Here is a 16,284-nt window from a genome sequence, read left to right as displayed (position 1 = left end):
CTACTGGAAATTTTTAAATTCTGTAAGTAGATAGCATTATATTTCTATTGGAGAACACAATTCCATTCAAGATGGTATAGAATGTGACTATTGAATATTGTCATTAAATATTATGAAACCATCTTGGAAGATTACTTTATAGAGGGAAATGACTGTTCCTTTATAAATTAGTCACCCCGGGGACTGCAGGCAGATTCCAAGGATGCTATCATTTTGGAAACTCAGTCTTTTCCAGATCTCATCCCTCCTGCGTCCCCGATGGTAGAGTGGCTTCCAGGATAGCTAATGAGTCCCTGCTGAAAAGAACCCTCAGAATTTTCAAGGTCCAGGCTGTTGTTTACACACCTGATCACCCTCTGCCTTTAGCAGCTTTACTTCAAATGACTTTGGCTTATTTCAAAACACCAGACCCACCTTTAAACAGTCTAAGAACTCTCTCTGATGAGACTATTCACATTATGCCACCGGCTCTCAAAGAAGACCCAGTGCTCTACTGCATAAAGGCAACAGCATCTCTCTCCAGAGAGACTAATGAGTAAGCCAACCATAGTCTTTAGGTCGAATTCTAGCATGCTTGTTAAACAAATTACCAGACAGCAACATTCTTTACAAACCCCTTCTGTGGGTTTCATCTGTCTGAAAACTGCTCTCATCGTTATTTCGCATGTTATCAGGCACTGACTCACATGTTGAGACAGAGGATGAGGTCCTCTGTCTCCAGGGGTCCACGGTCCCCCATTGAGAGGTCATGACTATAGTGCAGGGAATCCACAACTTTTTTTTCCCCCCACTGATCAGCAACTGGAATTTGGTATTTTCTTGAGTTTTAAAGACAAGCAACAGACTACACGACTGTCACCAGGGCCCGTGACATCACCACTAAAAATCACAACTTTTGTTTTTTTTATATATAGCAACACAGTTGTTCAGAAATCTTGAAATATCATTTATGCATATCACAACTTCAAAGTCATAATAATTAATTTCTCCTGACCAAAGCATCTCCTAATATAGAGAGACAATTACTGGTCAACTTCTCATCTGGTAGTCACGCTACCACAAAAGGGAAAGGAGCATCTCCTCACTCAGTGATCCAGACACCTAGGTTGCTTAATGGCTGTTCCTATCTACACTTATTTATTCTTCATGGATAAGTAGAAAGAACTCAACCATTTAATTTATTTGTTATAGTTTTGCAAAACTGGACAGTCTAAATGAGAATGTTTAATTCTTCATAAGTTAGCACTGTCTTCTGAAATATGACAGGTATGTGGGCTACAAGTCTAGACCAGGCAAGTTCAAACATATCTTATGGTGAAGCAGACTACTGAAGTGTGTTATTTTTTAAATAGTAATGACAGATTTGGCAGTGATATAGGTCATGCATAGTATTATAAGTTCAGTCTGACAGAAATTTCAAGAATCCCTGAGAATCAGTATTTTATGGGTATTTTTGTTGTTGTTATGGTTCTTTGTGATCTTACATATTTTAATTTTTACATTTAAAATATTTTTAAATTTAATTTAAACAAACAAAAAATGTTAATTTTACATTAAAAAAATTAAAAATAGTACATAGGTTTAACCAGACTTCCAAAAGGATACATAGCTAGAAAAAATGGTTAAAACCCCGTGAATTAGGCATTGCATGACTAATCCAGGACCCTGAACACCCATGTGTATTTATTATAAATATCTGCTACAGGTGGAATCCACAAATGTTACCTGGCACTGGTCACAGTCATATTCACCTCCCCTCACCCACTCCACCCACACCGAGAAGAAAGATTTCTCTGTATTAGTCTCTACTGTTATCAGCACCAAAAAAAGTTAAAGTAGAGAAAAGGACACGATTTTTTAAAAAGAAGTAAAGATGCACAATTTCACCTGTTAAAACCCTAGAAGTTAAAGATGCATTAGAGGTTTTGGAGCTTGGGAAGTGAACAGTAACTTCTTAGTGACTCAATAAATTACCATTAATTTTTCTAGAAACCAGTTGGCTCTTCCACCTGCAATATGCAAAGTGAATTAAAACCTTGCCTGTTATTACCGAATCTATTTCCCTCAGTTAAATACAATATGAATGTATATTTAGAAACACTGCAACACCTTCCAATTTAAAAGAAAGCGTTGTGGGGCTTAGAGGGTAAAACCAGGCAAGGCAGAGGAAAGTGACGTACGTTGAAGACCCATATTTCTCAGCACTGTTGTCCCAACGTTTAGAAACCCCTGGCATAAAAACAATGCTGTCACTTTTGGAAATTTTGTTCTTCTTCTTTTTTTTTTTTTATAACATCAAAAGCCAGCTTCAGCCCACAATTTAATATTGTCAATATATTTTCTTCATTACACAACTGGCATACCAACTGTTACCTAAGCACTTCACTCTTCAAATCCCACACCCACACATTCTGAACTCATCTGCACCCAGATATGAATAAAGATGAATAGCATCTTGAGGAAATAGCTTCTCCATTCTCCAATGGCAAAAGCCATAGAGCAAACACCTCACAGTATCTGAGGGATTTCTCAGAGGAACAAGAAAGAACCCTGAAGCCACCATTTTGTCAGGAAAATCACATCCTTCCATGGCAACTTGCCCACTGGGGATTTGAAATCCAAAGGGATCTCAGAAGTCCTTTCTAATATTGAGGTTCTGCGACTTTTCTTTAAATGCCTTTTCTTTTTTATTTTACTAAGTTTTGGGTAATTAGGTTTTGGTAGGTCAGCAGCCCAACTCAGTATTTCTTTATGGAGAATGGTTCGAGGAGACCTTGATGAAATTGGAAATGCTTGGAAATAGTCACTTGCCTGCATGCTGGGTAAATAGGAAAGCATGCTGACTATATTTATTTTACTATCATTATGTCTCCATGGGGTGGGCTAGTAAAAAAGTGCAAGCTGTTAACAGCTTGGTATATACATACACACACACCCCACACATAGTATACGCTAAAAGAGTTTATTTTTCCTTCATCTCAAACCATGACTGCAGAAAATCCCCAATACTCAAATGAATTTTCTTCCAAATGTTTGTTTCTAAAATGGATGCTGGTCAGTCCATTCATTAGTGTTCATTAATTCGACAAGCTATTAATGAAGGCCTACTATGTGTCTGACATAGAGAGAGAACATCACATTCAGAGGTCTAAACACAGGCATGTCTTTACTCAAAGAAATGTTTCACAAGGTGGGTAGGTGCCCAGGCTAACCTAGAGTAACCTCCTGTATTAATCATCTCCAGCTGCAGTAACAAAATACTATAGCCAAGGGAACAGCATGGCCGATGTCTTTTGAAGGATCCCTCCTTGGGCTGTAGATGGTCTTGTTCTTAATGTATCTGTATACAGATACATTATGTATGCTGTATGTATACAGATACATTATGTATGCTGTATGTATACAGATATATTATGTATGCTGTATCCTCACAAGACCATTCCTCAGTGGGTGTGGGTGGAAAGAGAGGAGGCCACCTTTCTGGTATCTCTTCCTATAAGATCACTAACTCACGATGACGGGGCCACCCTCATGACCTCACCTAAACCTAATTACCTCCCAGATGCCCCATCTCCAAATACAGTCATGTCAGGGGTTTGGGCTTCAATACCTCTTTAATATCAACTGTGCTGTCACCTACAATGTCAATTCAGTAGACTTAGTGGTTTCAAATCCATCTCAGAAGAGCAGGACTGTGGTTCTTCTACGATTTGGCTGTCGCTGTGGTGAGGAGTGAGGGCCCAGACACCAACAGAGGGTGAGAGCTACAGCAGCACCAGACACCTCAGTCCTGAGGACCCAGATGGTATGGGGTCTAGAGGAGGGTGACACAAACTCGGGTCAGCATCTAAAGCAGAAAACATAAGATCTCTTGCAGTGAGGTCAAAAATCCAGAAATGATAGGCTTCTGAAAATCAGGTGTCCTTACTTCAAGGCCTGCCTGCCTCTTTGAAGCTCCTCATGGTCGAGTTCAATCAGGCAATACAGCAAAACAAATAAAAATAACACAAAATCAGAGTAACAGCAAGATTCAATGTATGATACTAGGCCTGAGGTTTTCATAAAGCTGCCATTCCAGAGCCCTTTTAACCAGGCCTGAGGAAGTCGGCCAGCTGCATACTCACCCCTCCGATACGGGAAAGCCAACATCCACCCGGCCCGGCCCCTCGACTAGAAATGTTTCAACTCTTCCAAGCCTGGATCATTTCCTTAAAAGCCCATATGATCAAACCCAGCCTGGAACAGACAGGATCAAAGAGGAGAAATTCCAGAAATCCAAGCGCAGGCTTTGACTCTGACTAAAACTTTGTGCAGCTGACTTCCTTTCCGACTATCCTCTGCCGCCTCAAAGAAATAACCAGAACAAACCACAGAGGTTGAACGTGCCTTTTCCAGGGTCCTGAGTCTATGCAGAAGCAATCAATAACTTTCAGCTGGGTCTCTGACATACAGACTTCCAGAATGGAATGTCAAGCTCCTTCATGTTTTTCACAGAATGAAGGGGAAAAAGCACTCCTACATTTCTCTTCCCCCATCTAGTGTCAAAATTAAAAGGCAGGTGAGGACATTCAGGGATCTTTGGGTGACTTAACCCACGCTTGGGGCTGTGCGAATGTATGGCTCTGGCACACATTCAGGGTCTGGGAATAATTCTAATGCATGTCTGGTTCTTTGCAGGGGCTTTTATCTCCATAGTCCAGAAGGATCCTCACAGCAAGTTATATGGGACGAGAAATGTGACAGTCATTTTGTAGAAACCTGGGGCTCAGAGAGTTGAAGAGACTCTCACCTTTGGTCACACAGTTACTGGAAGAATCCTATTCAAAATCAGGAATTCCAAGTGCAGATTTTATCATCGTCACACAAGCTTGGGAACTAGAACTCCATTCTTCTGCAGGAGGCTGGCTACAGCCTGCGGATGTGTTCTGCATTTTGTTTTGTTTTGTTTTGTCCTGTTTTTAATTGAATTAGTTCAACCATTAAACATCAGGAGCTTTCACCTAACAACTGGGATTTCTGACTTTTTTGGGAAAATCAAAGCTCAGATCTATCTTCAACACAGGCAACAGAGGAGTGGAGCTAAGCGGAGACCATAGCTCACTTCCCTGTGGATAACCCATGACCAAAACATGATCAAAGACTCCCTCTCCCTCTATGGGCTCACGCTCAGCTGCTCACGCTCAGCTGCTCCCGCTAGCATGTTGTACTATTCCCGAATCCATGCCTGTGCTCTTGTGACTTCCCTCTTCCGGTATGCGTCTGTCTGTCTCGCCAGTTCGGAGGGGGTAGGTGAGCCATCTTTCAGAATTCAATTCAAAGGCCTCTGGCTCCATAAGGTCAGTTCCTCGTATCCCTGGAAGAACTCACTGGCCTTTGTTCAGGGATCTTGAATATTTTCTTGTGTTTATTTGATTACACCTGTTTTCGTCTGTGCATATTCAGTATTGGACCATGGTAGGCAATCAACAATGTGTTGATCAATACTAAAAGCAAAGAAGTAAGTAGTACCTACCATGTGCCAGACGCTGTTCTGAGCTCCTTAGACATCGGAACTCATTTAAGCCTCACAACGCTTTCACATGGAGAAAATGGAGGCCTCTGAAAGTTTGAGGCATTTTCTCGGGGTCACTCAGCTTGCTGTTAAGCGGCAGAAGAGGAATTGGAACCGAGTCTGGCTACCTCTAGACAGATGGGTGGATGGAAAGCCAGAAGGAAGGGAGAGACAGAAGAAAAGAAAGAGAAAGAGAGGGAGAGAGAACCAGGCAGGCGAACATTCTGTGGCAGGAACTACAAGGCTGCTGGGGGCAGGGGAAGCTGTGTGAGATGGCAAATTTTAACAACAGGTTCTCTGGCAATAAAAAGCCCTGCTTTGTAGTGTCTGTGAGTTTCTGTGGTGTCAGTAATCCTACCAGAGGGGATTTCGGGCTACCAACATGATATCACTGAATGTAGAGGTGGAAGGAGGAAATGTGACCAGTTGTGGAACTCCCCAGTGCCAGCCCCTCAGCTGGAACACACGAGGGGAGAGGACATGCCCAGGAAAGTGACTAAGGATGAGACAGGCTGGACCCGGTGAGGCAGGAGCTATTAAACCATACTAAGGATGTAACTTTCTCCGGGCAACAAGGAGTGATTCTCAAGTTTTAAGCAGGAAGTGACACACATCACATAGTTATGAAGACGGGCACACAGTCAAAACTGTGCAATGCAGAAGCAATCAATAACTTTCAGCTTTCCTTCATCTTTCCTACAACTTTCCTGACTGACAGTTATGGCCGCAAGGAAACTTATCAACTATTCTACCCTTTTCCTTACTCTGTTCTACTTTGCATCAGCTACACTTCCTTTTACCACTACTCCTGACAACCACCACCGTTCCCTTCTTCTGGGCTCCTAGAAGTGCTCTGAGTGTCACCAGTCTCTCAGACTGCAGAGTGTCTACTATCACTACTGGTTCTGTGGCATGTCAGGGCCGGAAGGCCTAAGCAAAGAAGTGAGCCTGAACCAGCTGAACAGGAAAACCATCATGGGGAGTATAAATAAAACCATGTCGGATGTGCCCTTGACATTAAAGACCACAGAGCTGGTAGGGGCTCTAGAAAGCCTCGAGTTTACTGGGCAAGTAGAGCCGAGTCAACTTAACCAGACCAAAGACATCAGGCTGGTTAAGGTCGAAGCTAGAAGCAGAATGATGTTGCCTGGTTCCCAGTTACATACTCTACCTGCATATCAAAAGGATGTTTTCTGAAATGTTGCTGCCCCCTGCAAAGTCAAAGGTTTTTTTAGGAGAGCTTTTTCCATGAGCATGTTCTACTTCACCAAAGAGAACAGGCAGAAACAGGGTGATCTCCAAGATCAGGGACATCCTGTCATCTTCTTACCACGTAGGACAACATGAACCATCTGTTTAGAAAACACTCTATGACCACAGTCCCCTCTCTATCACTTCCGGCCTTATTATCCAGCTTAAGAATTCTCTAGATCTGGACCTTTTCCATGGATCTCCATCTACCTGCCTGTACTGAGGCCATTTCCTGATAATCAGGAAACGAGCAGGGAAAGGAAGTGAATCTTTCAAAGCCATTGTGGCAGCTCTGCTTTGGGGAAAAAAAAAAATCGTCAGAGGGGAGAACTTAAAACTTTCAGCTGAAATGCAATGCAGTCTGATAATTCAACCTCACTTCAGGTGAAACTAGCCAAGGCTACAGGGCACGGAGCCAAGGCAGCCATTGGGAACTGAAATCCAGGCCAGTATTCATCTAGCCAGGAGCCAGAGGCTGCTGCTGCTCCAAGGAAGCTCGTTTTCTAGTTCTTACAAAGGCACCCCATAGCCTGCCTGTGCCCCAGACCTATGACTTTCTTCTAAAGGTGTTCTTATTTGCCAATAGCCATGCAACCACATCCCTGGGTATAGGGCAGGTAAAGCCAGTTTCCTAGGCCAGAAAAGTGAAAATTAGTCCAGAGAGGTAAAAGGAGCTAGGAGGACCCTGTTACACTTTGCCCACATCTGTTCCAATGCACACGTACAGTATTAGTTACAGACGTTGAAGCATATGGGTTCGGGGTACTTGGGGGCCACAGACATCTGGGGCATCTATCAATAGAATTCCAGCGATCTACAAACTTGAATGGGAAAAAAGTCACAACATTGTTTACTAACATTGAACTATGATTTAGTATTTCATTCCATTACGAATGCAGGCTGCAAACCTGACATGTAGTAGCAGAACCAGCGATTTCGCCACTGATATAAATCAGTTATTTTCATATCAGAACACAGCTGTTGCCGTTAACTCAAGGCAGCTTTGCTGCTGACCCCTACTTAGGAGAGATGGTAGCCATCCATCCCATCAATAGATCTCGTTGTTACACATGCATTAGCAGGTCACGGTGGGAGGTGTGTGTGTGTGTGTGTGTGTAGTGTTATAATCATCTGCATTGCTTTTTAAGCATTTAAACACATCATTCCGGGGTCTCTAAGCTTGGCAGACTGCCAAAGGGCTGCAAGGCATCAACGAGATGAAGAGCCCTTGGCCTGGTAAGTAAGGAGCCACATTAACAAGGGACAGGGGAATGTGAGTACGAGACCATGCCCTCTGTCTGAGCAGTTAGCTGGCCTGCCTTTGTGTTGACCTAGACCTTGAAGAATTATTTGGGCACATTATTTTTCCTTGTACACTTCTTTAGCTCTTTATCACTCCCATTCACTTTCTTTAGCTCCTGATTGCTATGCCCTTTTAATCTTATCCTTTAAGTTTGGCTTACTATCAAATCTCATTTAGTCTTTCTGTCCAATGGCTGCGTTCTCTTCCTTTAGGTGGTCTCTTTTCCCTCTTGCTCTTCCTCCCTTCCCCTCTTTCTCTCCTCTGCCTACTCTCTGCCGCATCTCAGTTACCTCTCTCTTGGCCCTCCTGACCTGGCTGGCTATCAGTCATCCCTCCTTCTTGGGTTTTGCAGTACGTGCTTTGGGCACCAAGAGTCTACACTATTCCTTGCATTAGGGAAGGGAATTAATTTTGTCTACAGGGTGTGTTTCTAAGATGCAACCAGAAAACAGACTGACCACCTGGGCAAAGGGCAACAAAACATTCCATGGTAAGGGGGTATCCTATCTTTGCCAACCCAAGCTTAAATATAATTTGTAGGAGAATGTTTGATAATCCCTGATGGCCAGATGCCTAAGGAAGGTCAGCAGACTGGACAAGGAGTCTTCTCAGGGCATAAATTCCCAGAGTAGCAAAAGGAAAGTATACTGCTTAGTCACTGCTAACAGGGTGAGCCTTCTGTAAGCAGGCCTAGACCAGCGTCGCTTTTCTAAATCAGAAGTGATGAGGTTAGACCAGGGTAAAAGCTAGGGTGACTTCATGACCTTTGTGCTTTAGCTTTGGACAAACATACAAGAGCAGCGTACCTCCTCCCGGCCCTCACCAGGGGAAATATTTGTCCTGCAATAGCCAACTCTCCCAGCAAGGTATGAATACTCACATGTAGACTGAAAATCCTATCAATGGCCTAAAAAAGAAAGGAAGAAAGAAAAAAAAAAATGGAAAGAAATAAAGGAATGAAACAAAGAACCTAATCTGCATTTGAAAATATGCTTATTTTTATTACTTATTATTATTCTGTGTTTATTTATTTATTATTATCTATTACTTATACTCATTATTATTCTGTGTTTGAACCAGGCTCACAATATTTTTTTTATTTGTTTCTATTTTATTTCTAAGAAAAGACACAAATCTTAAAAAAAAAACCTGAGAGTGTAGTGATACTTCATTGGACAGTTGCTAACATAAAAAGCAGCTCAGAGAATTTAGGATAAATTGAAACCACAAATTTTATAAACTTCCCTGATCTGTTCTTTGATCCTCTTAAAGAAAGAAAATCTATTTTTATCAGGTGGTTCTTTTTCAATATTTGTTCATTTATTTATTTTAAATGAATTATACCACCCTTACGATGAACTCATCCCTTTTGAGAAAATTGTCTGTTCCAAACCTGTTAGCTCTTAGTTCCTCATAGTTCCCAACCACTTGTAGAATAAAGCTCCTCAAAGACACAATCTGAAGATAAAATATTAAATTTATTGATCATATGGAATATTCAAACTTAAATATAAATTAAGATTTCAGATATTTATTTAAAATAAAATCTATGAGAGTAAAACTTCTCAGGTTCTTCTTAGGAATACTTTTTTACCCCTGCCAACATCTTTTTCAAACTCCACAGAAATTTATTATGTGGCTTCTCTTGTTACTAAAACTAGGTCAAGTTCAGATTCTCTGGTCCTTGATTATGTTATTATTTTCAAATATCTAACCCAGACTGAGAATTTTAATGCATGCTATGTATTGCATCAATGAGTGTATTCATTGTGTTCTGAATAAAAGAGCTTCGTTTTTTTCATAACCTTTCCCCCAGAACATGTTGTTTAACACGTAATTGTGATTTTGCCAATACATTGACATCAGTTTATAAGATTTAAGATAAATACACACAGAAGGAATTGTCCCAGCAAAAGTGCTGTGTGGACCCTTTAAAACCACACTGCACAGGGGCGCCTAGGTGGCTCAGTGGGTTAAAGCCTCTGCCTTCTGCTCAGGTCATGATCCCAGAGTCCTGGGATCGAGCCCCACATTGGGCTCTCTGCTCAGCAGGGAGACTGCTTCCTCCTCTCTCTCTCTGCCTGCCTCTCTGCCTACTTGTGATCTGTCAATTAAATAAATAAAATCTAAAACAAACAAACAAACAAAAAAAACCACACCGCACAGAAGCCACAGTGAACTGGGTAGGGAGGATGCCTGCAGTGCCCACACATAAACAGGATGAGACTCCAGCTAAGTCTCCTATCATCCCTGTAAGCTATGAGTTGGGAACCAGGATGTCTGCCCGGATCAAAAAGGAGTCTTCTTCCTGTGGTTCCTAAAAGAGAGACCATTTCTTTTGGGATTTTGTCATACCTGATTTCAATGTTCTATCTTTTTCCCTCTCACATTGCTGTAATCTAACTAAACCAGCATCTCCACTTTCAGAAGGCTACTCTTCTGGGATAACTTGATTTTTCATGGTTCTCCCTGAAGCTTAGGGTAACTATGCATATTTTTTTCTGACTTACATAAGACAATATTCATGTCTAATAAATTCTCTAGAAAGTGAATGCTTCGCTTGAGATAACTGGGGATTCTGGGATTTAGATCGGTCAACCCAACACAGATGGCAAACTAAAGTGGTGGGTAGGCGGGGAAGAGGGCAGAAGAGCATCTGTGCAGGCTGTCCATGGCCATTCCCGTCACCCCAAAGCCCTTTATCAGACAAACCTCCGTAGACCCCCACCCCAGGTTCTTGACAGCACTGTTCCCCCACCTCCAGCTTTTCCTCCTCCACCCCCATTCCTGCCTTTGGACTTCTGTCTTGGCTTGCCACAACATCAGGGATGGAAATCCTATTCCAGGCGACATAAAAGGCACCAAGTTTCCACCATCTGTCTGCATGTAACTCTTACCCCTCATGTGATTCTGAGAAACAGGCTTTTCCCAGTCCCCCTCTCTGTTTACTCCAGCTGACTTTTTCTTGATTTGTCTCCAGGGGCAGGACATCCTGATACTATTACTACAGAGAAAAGACAGGGGATGTTCTTAGAAACCACAATTCTGTCCTACAAGAATGCGTAGAGGTACATGGAACCCCTAAGCTGTTGGAGAGGGTCCCTTTGTTATAGGGGCTCAGTGGGTGAGGAAGCGGCAATGAACTATTTTCCCCATTTCTGAGTCCCAAGTATATCCACTTGAAAGATAGTGTTTTGCCTCAGATTTGCATCAGCCTGAGGTTTGACCTGAGAGTCAGAAATCCAGAAAAAATAATCCCGAATCATTTCATTGTATTCAGGAGGATTTCTCTTGTTTTCTCAAATACGTGGGCATGAGGCCAGACAGAGCTATTCAACTTGACGAAAAGACTGCTAAAATGATTGAAAATCCATTTAATTTTATTTAGAGTCACTGAAAGGTTTGCATGGTTAGTTAGATTCTGTTAATCTGAAAGTGTATAAGTATTGGGTTACAATTTTTTGCAAATGAGGCACATTTGTGATGGTTTATCCATTATATGATCGTTACTTTTCCTGCTTATGCAGACTGATGCATTGATGAAAAATAGAGAAGTGAACTTTTTTTAATGGACAAGTTTTTCCCTAATTAATTTTAAGATAATGAAAAACAACAGCAGTGAATATAATCTATTTTTGCATCAATACAGTTTATTTTGACCAAGAATCAGAAGACATTGCTTCTAGTACTAGTTATGGTGGGAACACACTGAGCAGCCTTGAGCACATCACTGAATCTCCTGCCTTGAGACTGGGAGCAGTGCTCTCTGAGGTCCCGTCAGCTCTAATATTCTGTGACTCAATCACTAAAAAGGGACTCATTTGCCCCCCCCAAAATGCCTACAGTTTGTGACTACAGAATCTCCCCACAACTTTGAATCTCCCCCATCTTGCCATTTCTCTTCATATTTAAAAAGGGAATGTCTACCAAAAGTTCCAGAAAAGAAGTCCATTGCCAGTAGACAATTCCCTAATTTACTTCCAGTACCAGGATCTCATTCTACCAAGATGCACTTCAACAGACTCCAGAGGATCAAATATGCACCATCAGTCTCCCCATCATCACAGGCAAGGACAGACACTTACACAGTATGCCCCTGGGGTTTGGAGTAAAGGGCTGCAGACCTCACCCATACTCTCTCATGGACAAAAGAACTTTAGTACCAAATGGGGCTGAGAGCTTGAGGGGCACACCCAGTGTTCTCTACCCACAAGAACTAACCAGTTTCAGCACTTATTGGCTGGACTACAAGGAGCAAATAACTTAATTTCTCCATAGCTTAGTTTTCTTCCCCACAAAACGGGAAAAAACCCTAGACTTTGCCGTCCAGGGTTGTTTTAAGAGTAAAACCAAAAACAGTTCATGCAAAATATCACAAATCGTGCCTGGCACAGAGTAAGAGCTCAATAAATTTAGCGTTGATTATGACTGCTACCTGTCTCGGGTAGCGCAGCAGCAGTGGAGGGGGCCAGCAGGGACACTTTGGTGAGGAGTCCAAGTCTCCCTTCAAGAGTTACAAGAAGGACCTGCTCCAACCTGTTTCTATGGGCAAAGGGAAGTGGTCTGAGCACAAACCCAGGTAATAAGCATCCGGAAAGAAATGGACCCTGGGGTGTCCGAAGCTAGCTCTCCCGGGATGAGGGACTTAGTTCTGGGATCCTACCTCAGGTATCCAGGTAATTCGGCAGAAGCCAATGCTCTATCCCCCGCGATGCCTGGGCTGTGAGGGTGTGGCCTTTGTGCTCAGGAGCTGCACCCGGAGTCTGCGCTGAGGGAATCCCCGTTCCCGCTCCTTGGGGCTCTGAAGCTTGCCGCGGGGAGACTGGGAGCTCGCTGCTCCAGGGTGCCCCAGGAGGGGAGTGACCGACCTCAGGATTCCTCCGCGGAGCCCTGAGGAGTAGACGTCTCTTCCGGAAGGGTCTGGCCAAGGCGCGGGGCCCAGAAAAGGGGACTGCGCTGAGCTCTGCTCTCTCCCCGCTGATTACAGGAGAGCAGCAGACTTATACTGGGCGACCGCAGAGAAGGCTGTGCCCCTAAACGCCTGCACGTGGGAGGCCCGAGCAGGCAGGGCCAGAGGGTTTTCAACAGCTCCAGAACCCACGCAACCTCCAAATTCTTCTATGGGCTTGTAGGAACCGGGAACCAGACTCTCAGCCAAAGGCGCCGCTTGGAGAGGGGCGTGCACCTCCCCAGCGAGAGAAGGGTTAAAAGAGGTGCTTCCAGGCCTTTGGTAGCCCAGTCTGTTCCCCAGCTGGACAAACGGAGCCCGGGGACTGCCCGTTCTTTGCAACAGCAATCTAGGTCCCCTCCCGCATATGGTCTTCCATTCCAGATTGCTGGGGTGCCAAGGAGGAAAAGAGCCTCGCCTTCCCGCATCCACCAAAGCGTCTGGAACAACCAGAAGGATCTACGTAGTGTCCAAAGGTGGACAGACCCACCTCGGCCCTAGCGCCCGGAGCCTGAAGCCAAGTCTCCCCTCACCTGATGCCCACACCCCCTTGCCTGCCCCGCAGGCCCTCCAGCTCTGCTTTGGAACCTCCCCGAGCAGCGTGGGACTCCCCCACTCCCTCGCTCCGCCCAGGTGCGATTTGCGGAGGGGCGGGGCGGGGGGGGAGGTGGCTCTCACTGCAGCCTCCTCCCCTGAGCTCTCCTCCAAACGGTTCAAACCCCTGCCTACTCGCCAGGAGCTGGGGACTCCCCCCTACCCTGCACACACGCCTCCCCTGGTGGCCAGGAATCCCCTTCCCACGCTGCGGCTGTGCAGACCTCTTTGACTCCGAGCGCCCGGCAGAGAAGATGGGCGTGGGTCTACGGACCCGGCTGCGGAGGTGGAAGGGTGTATAACTGGGTGCCGGAGAAAGGAGGGGACGACAGTCCTCTTAGAGCCAGGAAAGGCATCCCTGGTCCATGATCCGACCACTCAGTCACCGCCTAAGATGCCAACGCATTCAGAATCTCGCCTGGAGGTTTGTTTCTCCTGGAAAGGAAGATCGCCCCATCCCAGGCACCCAGAAGCCTGCCTCCCCAAGTATCCCTCGGGCCCTGGCTTTCCGGGGCTCCATTCTGGCTCTCTGAGCCTCCCCAGGTGCCCAGCTCCTCCCCCATCTGTATTTACACACCCGAGCCAGAGCCCTCCAGACTCAAATCCCTTTTCCTGCACGTCAGGTGACGGCTCGGGGCTGGCCCCTCGCCCACTTTAAAAGCAGAGCCCTTTGGTACCCTTTCAACCCGATCTACCCCCGACCCTCGGTTTCTTCCCCACCCCTCCAGCAACATTTCCCTCCCCAGATGACTTACTTCAACCCACCCGGATCTGCACTTGCCGTTCCCGCGGCACACAGCCGCAAGCCACTCCAACGGTTTCGTTACCGAGTTGGGGATGGCATTCGCAAGGATGGACCGGCTCCTGCCGTGCTAGACTGAGCCCCAAGGGTAACCGCAGCCTACCTCCTACCCCCACTTCCCACCCCTCCTATTTCATTATCTCTGGTCCTATCCAACCCCCACAGGCAGGATGAGCACTGCTGGGTCCCAAACCCTCGCCTCTCTAGCGGGAGCTGCAGAGAGTGAAAAGTCGACTAGCAAGAACACCGAGAGAGAAATGGGCAGATGCAAACGTCCGGGGGTGGTAGTGGGGGAGGACTGGGGGAAGGGCGCACGCGAGAACTAGACGTGCAACTTGCACAGCACGGGGTGAGCACCGCGCAGGGAGGGGGGCACAAAAGTTTTCAGACTATTGCACCGCAGCCGACTGCACGCGAACAGAGGGTCGACTCCCCCCTCGCCAGGAGGGGTCTCTTCTAGGGTCGGCGCCAAGGGGACCGGGGGTTTGGACATGGCTCTGACCTAGAGTGATAGTTCTCCTCTACTTGTTACGGAAGGGAGGGCCTAGGCACCCGGGCAGAGGGACGACACCGCGCTTTGCGAAAAGCAACAGGCGGCTGCACCTTACCTTGCGCCAGTCCCGGGCCGGGGTGGCTGCTCCATCCTCGTGGCTCAGGGAGGAGGCGTTGGATGCGTATGCCTGGGGGTGTGCGCTGCCAGAACTGCAGCGGCCTCTCTTCCCACCCCGCTGCGAGCCCGGCTGCCCACCCCGAACCCTGCCGGCTGGGAGGGCTCGTTCTGGGTCTCCGCGGCGGCGTTAGTGCGCGGCGGCTGGAGCGCGGGACGCCGGCAGTGCGTGGCTAGCTGGCGTCCTCCGGCGCCTCCGCCGAGCAAGGGTGCGGCCCCGGGCGGCCGTGCAGAGCACCGCTGGGCTCCCGCTTCTGCGGCGGCTGCTGCAGACCCTGCGCCCGGCCCCGGAGCCTCGCAGGAGGAGGAGACAAAGACGAGAGGGAGGCGAAGCGCCGCTCGCTCAGATGCGATCGTCTCAGTCACTAGAGGGGAATCGCCTCCAAACCCGGGCTGGGGATGAGGGAGGAGGGGCGAGGAGGCAGGGGACTGGAAAAGCAGCAGGGAATGAACGTGACAGTCGACCTGCCGCCGCCTCGCCCGCGCTGCCCTGTCGCCACCCGGGTGGAGGGTCCGGAATGGAGAGGGAGGGCGGGGGCTGAGCGTTTACTGCTGGAGGGGATGAGCTGAGGTGGGAGTATTCGCTCCCTCCGCCTCCCTTGCCTGCCTTCCTCGCAACCAACACCACCCCCTCCACCAACCTCCCGCCCGCCCCGCCGGTGCATAGCTCCACTCTCAGGAAGCTATGGCCCCATTCTTTCTCCTGTTTTTCTAACTACTGAGATCAGAGCTGAATAAAACTGGCAGAAGCAGCGTAACATGGTGATGGGTTGATTGTCCTCTAATGGGGAAAAGGCGGATGCTTAAAATCTATTTGACAAATGAATGTCTACTGGGTGCCAAGTACTGTACTAGGCTGTTCTGGGGTAAGATGAATAAAGTGAGATATACACCTCCAAGGCTCTATGATCGAATACCAGAATGATCCCCTGAAGCTCCTGAAGCCCAAAGTTTTGGGGATGAGTTGTGGCCCCTCATCCCCACCCCCAACTAGTCCAGTTTCTTAAAGCAGAAGGTGCTAGGAGAATTGAATTTGCCTTCCCATTGCAGGGATGACTCTGAATGTACAGCCAAAATGGAGTGTATAGTGTATATAGACCCTAAGAAAGTATATGTGTGTGTGTGTGTGTGCGTGTTTGTTAAGATTAAAGCAAATTACTGCCTTTAG

The 16,284-nt window shown here is 46.3% G+C and overlaps 1 protein-coding gene across 5 annotated transcripts in view; it reads right to left on the bottom strand.

The window, feature by feature from the left end:
- LRRC3B (leucine rich repeat containing 3B) overlaps positions 1-15,640 on the bottom strand; it is an 88,220-nt gene extending 72,580 nt beyond the window's left edge. The window contains exons 1-2 of one of the 5 annotated variants that reach the window (XM_032860993.1): positions 15,058-15,640; positions 8,982-9,012 (exon numbers count right to left, since the gene is read on the bottom strand). The gene's annotated coding sequence lies outside the window, so the exon portion shown is untranslated. Of the gene's footprint in view, positions 1-8,981; positions 9,013-12,768; positions 13,543-14,402; positions 14,552-15,057 lie in introns of those variants that run through there. The other 4 variants (XM_032860992.1, XM_032860991.1, XM_032860995.1 and 1 more) reach the window with 4 other exon arrangements.
- Positions 15,641-16,284: the final 644 nt, after the last annotated feature.

This window comes from Lontra canadensis, unplaced genomic scaffold (genome assembly GCF_010015895.1).
Source record: "Lontra canadensis isolate GAN:19392208 unplaced genomic scaffold, GSC_riverotter_1.0 scaffold20, whole genome shotgun sequence".
NCBI lineage: Eukaryota > Metazoa > Chordata > Mammalia > Carnivora > Mustelidae > Lontra > Lontra canadensis.
This window is presented reverse-complemented; position numbering and strand designations above follow the sequence as displayed.